At 42.9% G+C, this 15585-nt stretch overlaps 2 protein-coding genes across 2 annotated transcripts in view; one reads left to right on the plus strand and one right to left on the minus strand.

Moving 5' to 3' along the window:
• Positions 1-1229, minus strand: part of LOC141096038 (E3 ubiquitin-protein ligase RNF113A-like) — a 40593-nt gene extending 39364 nt beyond the window's left edge. The window contains exon 1 of the mRNA XM_073582404.1: positions 1129-1229. The gene's annotated coding sequence lies outside the window, so the exon portion shown is untranslated. The remainder of the gene's footprint in view (positions 1-1128) is intronic.
• LIMD2 (LIM domain containing 2) overlaps positions 1178-15585 on the plus strand; it is a 64348-nt gene continuing 49940 nt past the window's right edge. Inside the window, exon 1 of the mRNA XM_073582408.1 lies at positions 1178-1196. The gene's annotated coding sequence lies outside the window, so the exon portion shown is untranslated. The remainder of the gene's footprint in view (positions 1197-15585) is intronic.

Below are 15585 nucleotides of genomic sequence, written 5' to 3' on the forward strand. Positions count from 1 at the left end.
TTTACCCTCATACTGCCCACCATGCTGCTCTTTTCAATCTGTAACCACTCCTCACACTACCCCCACTACACAGTAATGATATCAACAACAAGCTGTCAATATATAGTATGGTCACCACCACAGCCCCCCATATTTATCATGATGTACACCACAGACCCTCAAAAATACAGTAGTATGATGTCCAAAACCCCATACAGTATTATGGACCACAAACCGCACCCCAAACAGTATGATATTGACTACAGCCCCGTATTCAGCATGGTCACCACTGCCCCCAATATAATGGCCTCCACAGACCCATGAACAGTATGGTCATCACAGCTCCTCATACTTTGCTGTCCCCCTGCACAGCCCCTCATTTCATAGCCCCCCCAATGCTTCTCATTTCATGCCCCCCGTCACAGTACCTCACTTTTGCCCCCTGCACGGTACCTCAGATTATCCCCCCCTCTGCGCAGCCCTTCAATTTATTCCCACCATCTGCACAGCCCCTCATTTTATTCCCCCAGTTTCACAGCTCCTCATTTTATCCCCCCTCTGCACAGCCCCTCATTTTATTCCCCCAGTTTCACAGCTCCTCTTTTTATCCCCCCTCTGCACAGCCCCTCATTTTATTCCCCCAGTTTCACAGCTCCTCATTTTATCCCCCCTCTGCACAGCCCCTCATTTTATCCCCCCCTCTGCACAGCCCCTCATTTTATCCCCCCCTCTGCACAGCCCCTCATTTTATCCCCCCCTCTGCACAGCCCCTCATTTTATCCCCCCTGCACAGCCCCTCATTTTATCCCCCCCTGCACAGCCCCTCATTTTATTCCCCCAGTTGCACAGCTCCTCAGTTTATTTCACCATTAACACGGTCCCTGATTTTATTCCCCCTCAATTAGCACATGAACTCAATTTATTTCCCCCAGCAGCACAGCCCCTCATTTTATTCTCCTACTCCCTGAACCTTAATATGAGAATTCAAACATTTACTTACCTAATCCCAGTTCCCTCCCCCACCATCGTGCCATCCATCGTCCCCTGCATGTGCAGGCTGGAATTGGCTTGTGTCTTGCTGGACATCCCGGCAGAACAGGGGAGATTGCAGCTCCTGTGCCGGGTGGCTCACACAGCGATTGTACTCACGTGTGAAAGACGCAAATACAATTGAATGCAGGGAGTGAGTGAAGGGCGGGCCGCAGGCAGAGAGAGGGGTGAGTGGTGTCAGTGCGCCATGGCTGTCACTGTGCTGAATGTCTGCGGCTGGAAGAAGGTGCTGGACAGCCTCAGGCATTTAGCATTTTTTATTTTTAAAGTGCATCCCCTCTCGGGTAGGCAGGTGTATACCCTGACTACTTCTTGTCCTGGCCCTGTCACAAGTTGTGTGTGGTATCCAGCTCGGCACCATTATCTTCAATGTAACTGAGCTGCAATACCAAACACAACCCCAGGACAGGTGTGGCGCTATTTTTTATTACCCTATACGTTCCTTTTTCCCATATTTTTGTGAACACATATTTAGAGAAAAAAAACGACATCACTTTTAATAATCTTTTAGCATGTTCCATCCTGCAGCATTTGTCTCCTTGAATAGTTCCCCTTTTCTCTGAATAAGGTGATTTGTTCACACAGTGTCTGCATGTGTGCTTTACAGGGCAGTGGAAAGAAGAAGTAATCATGCTGAGGGTTGGAGTAGGAGTGCCCCACGAGCTTTGGAGAAACTTAAAGTGCGATATATTATTTATAGCGAATCTGTCTGCAGGATTTCACCCCACAAACTATATTATATGTGCGCATTCAAAGAAAAGTCCCTTACTATCAGCCCGCTCCTCCGTTACTGAGAAATCGGCGCTCGTAAAAATATGCTACTGAGGCTGAAGAGCTATTTGTAGATCTAAAGCCCCTGTCACTCCAGCTCTATTCCCCGCCCAGCGCAGCCTCTTCCTTCATGATTGACTTCCCCTTTGCCTGATGTCACACAGCATAAAGGCTGTCAGTAAAGTAGGAGGAGGTGGTGCTGGGAATACAACTGGAGTAGCAGAGGCTTCAGATCTACTAATAGCACTTCAGCCACATTAGCATATTAATTCACGTTAACGGCAGAGCTGACTGGTTAGTTAAACGTATGTAGGGACTTGTCTTTGAAATAGCTACAGACACATATACAGTGGCATGTAAAAGCTTGGGCACCCTTGGTCAAAATCACTTTTATTGTGAACAATTAAGCAAGTTGAAGGTGAATACTACTTTGTAGTTTAGGCCAAAAAAAAATATTTTCATCTTTTACATTTTAAAAATTCCAAAAAGGAAATTGGTCCAGTGCGAAAGTTTGGGCACCCTGCATGGTTAGTACCCAGAAAGTAAAAAAACAAAACAAAACACATGATCAGACCACAGGTAAACAGAGTAAAGAGGAGAACCATAATGATAAAATCAATAAATCTTTATTAGAATCCAAATTGTATTAGAAATGTTATTATTTATTTATTATGTATTAGAAATTAAATTGTAAAAAACTGGATGGTGAGATTACAAAAAAATAAATCAGAGGGAATGCAATTCCAGCAGTTTACACTGTCATCTAACTACGGTATGGTAGAGAACAAAAAATAAATAATAATGAATGAATACATCATGGAGTTAATACACCATTCAGAGTAGAAAACAATGTTTTTATCAGTAAGTCTATATAAGAAGGTGCTCAAGAATAACCCACATATTGTGGAGGGAAGAAATCCTCAAGATATGAGCTAATACTTGTGTATTAGGTGAAGCAGAGATGGTAAATGAAGGCTGATAGTCAGGGATGGTCAGAATAGCGCCTCCACACCCCGATGCGCGTTTCGACACTAGCTTCTTCCGGCGGCACCATTATAAGTGGGTTATTTTTGGGCACCTTCTTACATAGACTTACTGATAAAACTTTCACTGGACCACATATGGCACTTTGGCATGGTCTATACAATTGCAACTGTATTTCACAATACTTGTATATATTGTTTTCTACTCTGATTGGTGTAATAACTCCATGATGTATTCATTTGTTGGTGGCCTCATTATTTATTTTTTGTTCTCTACTATACCGTAGTTAGGTGACAGTCTAAACTGCTGGAAATGTATTCCCTCTGATATATTTTTGTGATTTCACCAGTTTATTACGATTTAATTTTATTTCTGTGGTCTGTTGTAATCTGTCATTTGGGGAATCACTTGACTTTTGATTTTAGCATTATGGTTCTCTTCTTAACTCTTACTGTTTGGGCATTGTGATAATTTATAAGGTTAGTACCTAGTAGCAGCCCCTTATCACAGCTTGTTAGCCCTTTTTGTAGCCAGACAATAGTCTTTCAATTCTTCTTGAGGGAATTTCATCTTTAGTCTGTGAGTGTCCTGGTCATCATGCATGCACTGCTCTTTTGAGGTCTAGCCACTGATCAGGGGACTGTGAGGGCCATTATAAAACCTTCAGCTTGCACCTATGGAGGTAGTCTATTGGGGATTTTGAATTGTGTTGAGCTGTTTAGGATCATTATCCATTTGTAGGCGCCATCCTTTTTTTTTAACTTCAGCTTTTTTTACAGATGGTGTTATGTTTGCATCAAAAATGTGTTGCAATTTCATTGAATCCATTCTTCCCTCTACCCATGAAATGTTCCCAGTGCCATTGGCTGCAACACAACTCCAAAGCATGATTGATCCACCTCCATGCTTAATGGTTGGCGAGATGTTCTTTTCCTGAAATTCTGTGCCCTTTTTTCTCCACACATACCTTTGATCATTGTGACCAAAAAGTTCTACTTTAACCCGTTCAAGACCTTGCCCTTTTTCATTTTTGTGTTTCTGTTTTTTGCTCCCCTTCTTCCCAGAGCCATATCTTTTTTATTTTTCCGTCAATATGGCCGTTAGGGTTTGTTTTTTGCGGGACAATCAGACAAAGCCATTAAAACCTATTGGGATCCATTACAAAAATGGTGGAAAAAGAGAAGACATGCTACATATTTCAGTTTTTCAGCTGTGTTTCATCCATTTTTAGCTGATCCATTGTTAAGAGTCAATGGCTAAAATAGGCTGGGCAATCAAATCTTTCAGGTATTAAAAACGGATGTAAAACGTATGACATGCAGAGGAATTTTTGATGGATGTAAGAATGGAAATGAATGTGTGGCAGGAACTTCAGGACTCATTCAGATATCAGTGATTTTTCTCGTACACAAAAAACCAGTCAGATGTTCATCAATTTCTGATCAGGTTTTCATCAGTGTTTGCTCAGTGTGTCAGCTTTAGGATAAGTGCACACGCCGCTATTAACCTGCAGATTACGCTGGCATTTATGAGCCTCACATGTGCCCCGCTGTTGGGAGGAAATTAACTTTCCTTCCGGAAGCCTTCGGCTTTCAGTCATAGGGGTGGCTCCGGCGCGGGTTCAGTCACCACTCAGTATACAGGGAACGGTGGCTGTAAGCGCGCCTTCAGCACGGACAGGCGGCCCTAGTGCAGAGCCGGCTGTCAGTCAGTCCTGAGGGCTCTGTTACAGCCTCCCCTCTCTAAACACAGAGCGGTGACTGAACCCACACCGGCCGCACCCTTTTGACTGAAAGCTGAACGCTGCCGGGAGGAATAAAGTTAATTTCCTCCCAATGGTGAGGCTCTCAGTGCAGGCGGTGGGCAGGTTCAAAACGCTAATAACCTGCAGCTTAACCTCATATCTGCAGGTTAGTAGTGCTTTTGTACACGGCAGGTTCTCTTTAACCATCTTTTTTGTTGGCTTTTTGGTCATCTGTCCCTTTTTTTATTATTATTTCATATATAAGATAGTGAAGCATGGAACGGTCATTTATTTTATCTGCTTTATGGCTTTAGAAGACGGAAGTGATTTGAAGAAGTTACAAAAGAAGAAACATATGCACATCAAGATGTTTGTACATTGCAATGCTTATCTTCATTCTCTTTGGTGTTTTTGTGCTTTTTCAACCAGCTTCCAGGCAGAATCCGTGAACAGATCAAAATTGAACATGTCTCATTGCTTTGGTGCGGGCCACCGGGTCCATACACAGACATGTGAACAGCAGCCAAGACGATAATGCATACAAGTTCTGTGCATGAAAAACACGTTTGTGAAAAACTGACCTCTGAATGAGCCCTAATTATGAGTACTTGAATGTTGTATGGTTGTATGGGTGTGTCATATTAGTGGTTGATATATGGCTGAGCTTTTTAATGATAACCCCCCCAAAAAAAATAAATAAATAAGTAAATAAATAAAAATGGTGCATATGCCCTGAAATAAGCAAATTCTGGTGGGATGGCTATCATGCCCTTTTGATCAGAATATCATTAACTAAGTCCGCTCCACCTTATTTCTTAAATTTTACTGTTTTTAGTGATGTTGGATGAACAAATAGTCATTTGAAAGCCATCTGACTTCTAGGTTTTGTTCACATGTAGCTTTTTTGGCATTTTTTTTTTTGCTTGAAAAACGCAGGTTATGGCAGAAAACTAAAGTGCAAATTCCACGTTTTTGATGCCATTTTTAATGTGTTTATGGTGTTTGTTTTATGGGTTCTTACTGTCAACCCATTCTGATTTCAGTGAGGAAAAACTCAAATAAAAAAGCTGGAGGAGTTGACAATCGGCTTGTTTATTTTTGCTGTTACTGTAAAACACTGTTTTATCTTCCAATGTGAAAAACGGAATAGAAAAGAAAATACATCAAAAACGCAACATGTGAATAAGTTATAATTATTTCTTAGGCCAAATTTACATGCTCAAAAGAAGTGCTAAGTAGCTCAGGTTAGGAGAGTCACTAGTCGGGCAGGATATTGCGACCTGAGCACAGTCCGCATTTCACGGACATACAGTGACTTGCAAAAGTATTCCCCTCCTTTGCATTTTACCGATTTTGTTACATTATAAACTGTGTGTGTAAACTTTTTATAATCTGATTTGTGTGTGATACAATCTGAAATATAATCCTTAAAGGGTTCTCAAATCAAACTCATATATTAAATCCCTAAAACGATACTTTATTGTTTAAAAACCACAAATGTGGTACACACCAGAAAAAATGTGACAGAAAATGAAAAAATAGGTGTTCAAAAATTAGCCCACACTAGGGTAACCCCTATGAGTCCCTATTTGTTTACTGAGCTGTACCCTGCCTGGCTGCGGAGGTTGGCACCCTAAGGGGGGAACGTTGTGGCGCCCCCGCTCACGATGGCTATCCCTGGGGGCCCTGACAAACCCTACAGCCACTAGTGGTCCCTTCTACCCGATATAAGGGAACCCCTAGTTCTAGACAGAGATCAAGCCTGCTCTATAGAGGACCCTGTGTCCCAAGAAAAGAGGTTAAAAACAATTTAGAACACACATGGCATGGGGTGGCATGTTAAAGTCCCACAAAAAGATACAGACAACTTCAAGGCAGCCCAGTGGGATAACTCAGTTCAGATCATGCCTAAATCTTATACACAAGATAAGGAGAGGCATCTTTTACTCAATTGAAAGCCATAGCTCAAAAATTGATTGAGAAATGGCTAAAAAATGCCATCAATAGTCTCCCACTAATAGAAATATATGGGGAACGCAGAGCTGCAACAGCGGTACTTATCTGCGTTTTTCGCCACCTGCCATCAAATCATGAATGCCTCAACGCGTTTCGCCTTCCAGGGCTCATCAGGAGGCCCGATGCTACGATAATTCGTGTCCCATAAAGGTGCAAATAGCTTACCGATGTTCCATACTTCTCCACTCTTATAATCTGCCGCGCAGAGCCTAAGCTCCGCCCACTCCAATCCCATTGCCTCTCTCAGCACCACCCATTTGCTGCTGCCCCAATCGGTTAACAGATCTCTGATGCACCGTCATACTGACGGGCAGGATATTGCGACCTGAGCACAGTCCGCATTTCACGGACATACAGTGACTTGCAAAAGTATTCCCCTCCTTTGCATTTTACCGATTTTGTTACATTATAAACTGTGTGTGTAAACTTTTTATAATCTGATTTGTGTGTGATACATCAGCACTAAATAGTCTAATTTGGTGAAGTGAAGTGAGAAAAATATAGACATAAATTTTAAATTTTTGAGATAAAATAACTAAAAATTGGCATATGTATTCACCCCTTTTGCTATGAATCCCCTAAATATTTCTGGTGCAAGCCATTACCTTCCTAAGTCACATCATGCTTAGTGACAGGACCAAGTGTCACATGGTCTGTCAGTACATACACACCTTTTCTGAAGGCCACAGAGGCTGCAACACCATTAAGAAGGACCACCATGAAGACCAAGGAGAGCAACAAAAGAGTCCAGGGACAACGTTGTTGAGAAGTACAAGTCAGGGTTGGGTTATAAAAATATATATATATATATATATATATATATATATATTGTATATATATCCCAATCTCTGATGGTCCCACAGAGCATCATAAAATCCATTATCATCAAATGGAAAGAACCTGGTACCACAACAAACCTGCCAAAAGAGGGTGACCCACCAAAAACCTTTTCCCTGTCATGGAGGGCATTAAACAGGGAAGAGACCAAAAGTTAGGCCTGAAGGAGCTGCAGAGTTCCCAAGTAGAGACTGGAGTATCTGTCCGTACGACCACAATAATCTGTACACTCCATAGAGTTGGCGTTTATGGAAGAGTGGGCAGAAAAAGCCTTTACTTACAGACACAAATTTGTAAGGCTCATTTTGAGTTTGCCAAAAGACATGTGGAACACTCCCCAAATATATGGAGGAAGGTGCTGTGATCAGATGAGATCAAAATTGAACTTTTTGGTCACTAAGGTAAATGCTATGTCTGGTACCAAACCAACACAGCTCATCACCTCAAGAACACCATCCCCACAGTGAAACGTGATGGCAGCATGTGACGGGGAAAATGGTCTGAGTCAAAGGGAAAATGGATGGTGCGAAATGCAGGGGTATTCTTGAGCAAAACTTGTTTCAGTCTGTCAGTGATTTGAGACTGGGACAGAGGTTTACCTTTCAACAAGACTATTCCCCAAAGCATACTGCTAAAGCAACACTCGAGTGGTTTAAGGGGAAATGTTTAAATGTTTTGGAGTGGCTTAGTCAAAGAGCAGACATTAATACAATTGAAAATCTTTGGTCAGACTTGAAGATTGCTGTTTAGCAGAGGAAACCATCTAACTTGAAGGAGATGGAGCAGTTTTGCCTTGAGGAATGGCCAAAAATCCCAGTGGCAAGATATGGAAGGTTCATAGAGACTTATCCAAAGCGACTTGCAGCTGTAATTGCCGCAAAAGGAGGCTCTACAAAGTACTGACTTTAGAGGGTTAATAGTTATGCACAATGAAGCGTACAGTTATTTTGTCCTGTTTGCTTCAAAATAAAACGAAAACCAAATGTTCATAGTTGTAGGCATATTCTTAGTTTACATGAACTGATGCAAACACTAAAACAAAACTAAAGAAACAAAACAGCAAAATTCCAGGTTGTGAAGTACCAAAACACAAAAAAAAGCCAAGGAGGATAATACTTTCGCAAGCCACTGTATGGATTCGGTATTAGGCCGCATTTAGCCCTCCACTTTTTATTGTGTATGAGAAAAGATGTTCCATTTTCCATCAGCATACTGGATCCAATTCCCATACATTTTTTAGTCCTAGTTTCCTTTTTATCATCTTTATGGCATCCTTTTTGCTCATACGTAAAGTAAATTTCTGAGCTTCCTCTACTCATTATATAGTGGGAAAAAAACGGACAGCGTTCAAATAACATATGGCTGTCGCGTGCTATCCGTTCTTGTTTTTTGTTAACAGATTCATTTACTTCAATAGGCAATTTTGATTTGCAAATTGGATAAAAAATGGACATGTCTCTGGTCCACAAAAAATAATGGACGCGAACATGCTCGTAGACTATAATGGGTCTGTGTTCTAGGTGTGAAAATCACGGGTAGAACACGTATGTGAGAAATGAATGCGTGTATGAGGCCTTACACATAGAAATACCGGTAGTTACGAAAAAGGAAACCGTACAGAGTCTGCATCCTACGCCATCTGTGCTTAGCCTCCATGTTGTGGTCTTTTCTAGACTCTATGGTGGAAGTTACTGGCATTTCTTACTCTGGTGTAAACTGTGACATATTCTGTACTCCGCTCAGTAATATTGAAGCATGTTTGCCTGTTTGTGCACCAAAATATTATAAATGCTCCAACTTTTGTACATGAGTCTTGTACATTGGTTCTCCAATTTATGCTACTTCTTGGGGTAAGTTACAGTAAATATGGGAAAGTGGCAAATAGTTGTCATTTCCATGCCAGAAAAGCCCTTGATAAATTTGCCCCATTTAGGGCTCGCTCACACTATTGTATCAAAAGACCGGTCAAATTCTCAATTTCCAGAAAATTGGGAAATAAAATGTTCTCACTTGTCGTCCATGTGCTGTCCGTGTTTAATCCATTTTTTTACTCAGCAGCTATTAACCATTTACAGTTTTCCATCTTACAGAATCGTAATGCATCCGTAAAAATTGGATACCACTCTGATGATTGGTATGGCATCCGTTTTTTTTTTCTCGTACCCATCAGATTTCAGAGTGAAATTGCAGCATGCTGTGAATTTTTTTCTTTCATGCCAAATACAAAGGAAACAAAATCTGCAGATCTGCACTGCCTCATTGAATAACATTGGTCTGTGTGCAATCCCTTTTTTTCCCTCACATTGCACTCATCTGATTTATACGCCAGTGTAGGCGAACCTTTAAGACTCGCTCCAACTTGCAATGAAATCGGACCAGTGCAGTCCGATTAAAAAAATCGGATTGCACTCAGCCTAATGTCAACCCAGGGGCAGCTCATAACTGCAATTAGTCATCCCGATTTGGCATTCAAAAACAATCACAGCATGCTGAGATTGCATCCAAGAACTGAATCGCACACACCTATTGGCGCGTGTGAAACATTGAACTGCACTTGGATATCACCTGAGTGCAGCTCCATTTCCGTAGACACCAGCAATGGAGGAGATGGAGAAATTAATTTCTCCTTCACAGCTGTGCTGCGATTCTTTCATGTGAGCGGATCGTAGCACTGACACTCGTCTCACGCTCGCAGTAGAGCAGAAGCCAAGAGTCATTAGTATATCGCATTGGATGTTATACACTAGTGGGACCCCGGCCTTATGCTGATGACCCTCAGACCTACCTCACTGGTCCAGACATCACCTCTCTGCTGTCCAGAATCTCAGAATGTCTCTCAGCCATATCCTCATTCTTATCCTCTCGCTTCCTAAAGCTTAATGTGGACAAAACTGAACTCATCATCTTTCCTCTATCTCACCTAACTTCCCTATCCGATCTATCTATTACAATTAATGATATCACGCTTTCCGGAATACCAGAAGTCCACTACCTCATAGTAATCCTAGACTCTGCCTTGTCCTTCAAACTGCACTTCCAAGCTCTTACCACCTCCTGTCACCTCTTACTGAGAAATATTTCCAGTATCCATCCTTTCCTCAACCCAGAATCTAATAAAATGCTAGTCCATGCCCTCATCATCTCCCGCCTCTACTACTGCAATACTCCCTGTGTCCTCCCTGCTAACACTCTCGTACCTCTCCAATCCGTCCATAACTCTGCTGTTGACTACTCCACCTCTCTCCTCACTACTCCTCCTCTTCTCTCCTCTGCAAATCCCTTAATTGCCTCCCAAATCCCCAACGTATCCAATTCAAACTAAAATTGACCTCCAAAGCCGTCAGTAATCTATCTCCTCTGTATATCTCCATACTAACACCCGATATCTTCCCACACGTAATCTTCGGACTTCCTTCTCTCCTCTACACTTGTACATTATGTTCCTCACCCAATTGCTTTCAAGACTTCTGAGTATCCCCCATCCTTTGTAGCTTTGTGCCCCAACATGTCCAATTATCCGCCACATTTGGAGCGTAAAAACCCATCTCTTCAAAATCGCTTACAGCCTGCAATGCCCCACTACCTCCTCACCATCATCAACGTTGCTACAAACCCTAAACCTACTGCCTCTTCCCCATTGTCCTGTAGACTGTAAGCCCCCAAGGTCAGGGTCCTCTCCCCTCTGTACCTGTCTGTCATAGTTAGTTTGTATTTTATGTATGTGTTTTGTCTGTAACCCCTCCTCATGTACAGCAGCATGGAATCAATGGTGCTCTAAAAATACATAAAAATAATAATAATATAGGGAGAGCCCTTATTCCAGCAGAAGTCTTTTACATTTTGGCTTCCTTTTGGGGAATAATGTGAAGAGAGGTGGCCTCGCAATCTCTAATAGTGCGTCCCAGCTATGCTTTGTCATTTCTAATAATGGGGTCTTATGTGGCAGAGGTGTTGCTGGCCCCTAAAATATCAAGGGCTGAGGTAAGAATTCAACCTCTGCACTCCCTACAGCATAGCTACCAAAATCAGGACATTTTAGCCCTTCTTAGTACTGCCCCCAAACTGTAAAAAAAACTTTCCAAAGCACCACCACCAGTGCTGCCGTACCCAGCAAAATCTGGATTGTCGGCAACTAGCTGCGGCCCCACCATGCTTTACACTGCAGCTGAGTATAATAAGCTTGGCAGGAAGTGAGTATAAGGAGAGGCGATTTCCATCATACCAGGTATAAAATTATTATAGAACATGATTAGGTAATTGCCATATATACACTGCTCAAAAAAATAAATGAAACACTTAAACAACAGAATACAACTCCAAGTAAATCCAACTTCTGTGAAATCAAACTGTCCACTTAGGAAGCAACACTGATTGACAATCAATTTCACATGCTGTTGTGCAAATGGAATAGACAACAGATGGAAATTATTGGCAATTATCAAGACACCCTCAATAAAGGAGTGGTTTTGCAGGTGGGGACCACAGACCACATCTCAGTACCAATGCTTTCTGTCTGATGTTTTGGTCACTTTTGAATGTTGGTTGTGCTTTCACACTCATGGTAGCATCACACGCACTCCACAACCCCCACAAGTGGCTCAGGTAATGCAGCTCATCCAGGATGGCACATGAAAGCGAGCTGTGGCAACAAGGTTTGCTGTGTCTGTCAGCGTAGTGTCCAGAGGCTGGAGGCGCTGCCAGGAGACAGGCCAGTACACCAGGAGACATGGAGGGGGGCCATAGGAGGGAATCAACCCAGCAGCAGGACCGCTACCTCAGCCTTTGTGCAAGGAGGAACACTGCCAGACCCCTGCAAAATGACCTCCAGCAGACCACAAATGTGCATGTGTCTGCACAAACGGTTAGAAACCGACTCCATGAGGATGGTCTGAGTGCCCGACGTCCAGAGATGGGGGTTGTGCTCACAGCCCAACACCGTGTGGCCCTCCAAAGAAAGGACACCCCACATCATTACTGACCCACTGCCAAATCGGTAATGCTGAAGGATGTTGCAGGCAGTTTCCAGGCTCTCCACGGCGTTTCCAGACTCTGTCACGTCTGTCACATGTGCTCATTGTGAACCTGCTTTCATCTGTGAAGAGCACAGGGCGCCAGTGGCGAATTTGCCAATCCTGGTGTTCTGTGGCAAATGCCAAGCGTCCTGCACGGTGTTGGGCTGTGAGCACAACCCCCATCTGTGGACGTCGGGCACTCAGACCATCCTCATGGAGTTGGTTTCTAACCGTTTGTGCAGACACATGCACATTTGTGGCCTGCTGGAGGAGGTCATTTTGCAGGGCTCTGGCAGTGCTCCTCCTGTTCCTCCTTGCACAAAGGCTGAGGTAGCGGTCCTGCTGCTGGGTTGTTGCCCTTCTATGGCCCCCTCCACGTCTCCTGATGTACTGGCCTGTCTCCTGGTAGCGCCTCCAGCCTCTGGACACTACGCTGACAGACACAGCTAACCTTCTTGCAGCTCGTATTGATGTGCCATCCTGGATTAGTTGCACTACCTGAGCCACTTGTGTGGGTTGTAGAGTCTGTCTCATGATACCATGAGTGTGAAAGCACAACCAACATTCAAAAGTGACCAAAACATCAGCCAGAAAGCATTGGTACTGATATGTGGTCTGTGGTCCCCACCTGCAGAACCACTCCTTTATTGAGTGTGTCTTGATAATTGCCAATCATTTCCATCTGTTGTCTATTCCATTTGCACAACAGCATGTGAAATTGATTGTCAATCAGTGTTGCTTCCTAAGTGGACAGTTTGATTTCACAGAAGTTTGATTGACTTGGAGTTATTATTATTATTATGCATTTATATAGCGCCATTTATTCCATGGCACTTTACATGTCAAAAGGGGAATTATAGACAAGTGTAATATATATAAGAATAATAAACAAGTGTAAGACAAGGGACGCACAAGTACATAAGGAGAGGGGACCCTGCCCGCGAGGGCTCACAGTCTACAGGGATGGGTGAGGATACAGTAGGAGGGGGTAGAGCAGGTCGTGCGGTGGTTCAGTAGACCGAGGATCATTGCAGGCTGTAGGCTTGTCGGAACAGGTGGGTCTTCAGGTTCTTCTTGAAGGTTTCCGTTGATGGTGAGAGTCTGATGTGTTGTGGCAGGGAGTTCCAGAGTATGGGGGAAGCACGGGAGAAGTCTTGTATGCGGTTGTGGGAAGAAGAGATAAGGGGGGAGTAGAGAAGGAGATCTTGAGATGATCGAAGGTTGCGTGCGGGTAGGTACCTAGAGACCATGTCACAGATGTATGGAGGAGACAGGTTGTGGATGGCTTTGTATGTCATGGTTAGGGGTATAGAGTTATAGAATTATATTCTGGTGTTTAAGTGTTCCCTTTATTTTTTTGAGCAGTGTATATTTAGTAGGATCTGCTTGAGTAAAGGGGAAACCTGGTGCCCCGTCCACCAGATGCCATGATTTATATAGGAATGGCTGGGACTGGCAGTTCCACCTGGCCTATAACGTCAGAGCTTATATACGTCTGCTGTAGTCACGTTTCAGCTTAGCGCGCCTCGCCGCCCGTCACCTTGTGCCCTTATTTCCTTTTCACCTTCGCCCACTTTTCCCTTTCTCGACCATACACCTGTCTAGAAAGCGCCGCCTTCAGTCTCCATGGTAACTGTCTCCGGATAATGGGAGCATCTATTTGATCTCCATGGAAACCTCAGCGTTTGCTAAACCATTCTGTAGATGGAGCAGCTTTGCCAGCATTCAGTCCCTTAGACTGATGGGTGCGTGCCTGCCTTCCGCACATTTACCATTGCTCTATAGGTGGCAAGCCCCTTACAGAACAGATACTGAGCACTTTGGCCTGAAGATTGCAGAACCGGATGGAAAGTGAGCAAGAAAAGCGAGCGGATGATGTAACTGGTACACCAGAATCTTCTAAGGCTAGGGAGCAGATGGCGTGATTTGCGGCACTAGAGAAACAAGTTTTTCTAAAACCTTTTTTTGGAGGAGATTTAGGGTTTGTGCACACCGATTTCTTTTTAGAAAAATCTGAAAAAATAAAGTTACTAATCTTCTATATTTTTCCATGTTAAATACAGATGGCACACTGATGTCATCCATGTGCTTTCCATGGTTTTTTTTCTGACCCATTGACTTGAGGCAGCTCACAGAAGTGACCTGAGTTTTTCCAGCATTTTTTAGTTGATTTTTGTGGTTTTTGTTTTCTTTTGAGTGGACAACTTTGTCTAAAAAAACAGCCTGAGGGGATAGCGGAAGGAGAACAAGAACCAGTCGGTGATGGTGCTCCAAGGGGTGCAGATGTTGTACTGTTATCTGGAGCCCTGGTACCTGCTGAGGCCTAAATATTCCAGAATAAAGAGTCAAGTTTATAGATTTTTTTTGTTCCAATTAAAAAGCATGAAAAATGGAAATAAATTTAAAAAAAGGGTCCCAAAGTTTCAAAAAAAATCTCCCCGTTTGCTTATGTGTTTTAGTTTTTGATTTTTTTGGATGGAACAAAAAACAGTCTACACGACATTTTTTCTCCGTCTAAAACAGAAATGGATGCCAGACCCATCTGTGATATATAATGTGCGCGTGTAAATACAGAATGTATATTTGTGTATGTGTAGATATATAAAATATGTAACTGATCCTTCTCTTTAACACTCTTTCTAGTAATAATTGCACTGTTCAATGGGGCCAAGATTGGGACCACAATGCGCAGACTGGCAGGCGGCTATCCTGACCCCAGTGTTACAGGTTCATATATTTCTATGACACAGAAAAAACACACAGTATGACAAACGTGCATAAATACTCTGTTGTAAAATATATGTAACAGTAAGCAGCAAGTGCTATTAAAAGATGTTAACAAAACCAGGGTATTTTGTTGATACTTTTTTTGCAAAAAAAATGTACGCCATGCCACTCCACCACGTCACGGTATACGCTTCTCGGAGCAGTCCTATCTATTATATTTAAAACCTGAACATGTGAACAATACCTTCATGAGCAGGGTTCAGAAAGGTGCTGCCCGGTATGGGCTCGCTGGGCAAAATGGCTTTTTATGTGCATGTCCCAAAGGAGAGAGGCGGGGATCTCCCAAAGCTTGAATAAGCAAGAAATCAATAGATTCAGAACACATGACACATGCACAGAAAATGATCAGGTCAGTAAGACCCTGTTCACACCACCCAAGAACTAAGACACAGAAAAACCACACAG

This window comes from Dendrobates tinctorius, unplaced genomic scaffold (genome assembly GCF_039654945.1).
Source record: "Dendrobates tinctorius isolate UK_male_01 unplaced genomic scaffold, ASM3965494v1 ptg000071l, whole genome shotgun sequence".
Classification (NCBI taxonomy): Eukaryota; Metazoa; Chordata; class Amphibia; order Anura; family Dendrobatidae; genus Dendrobates; species Dendrobates tinctorius.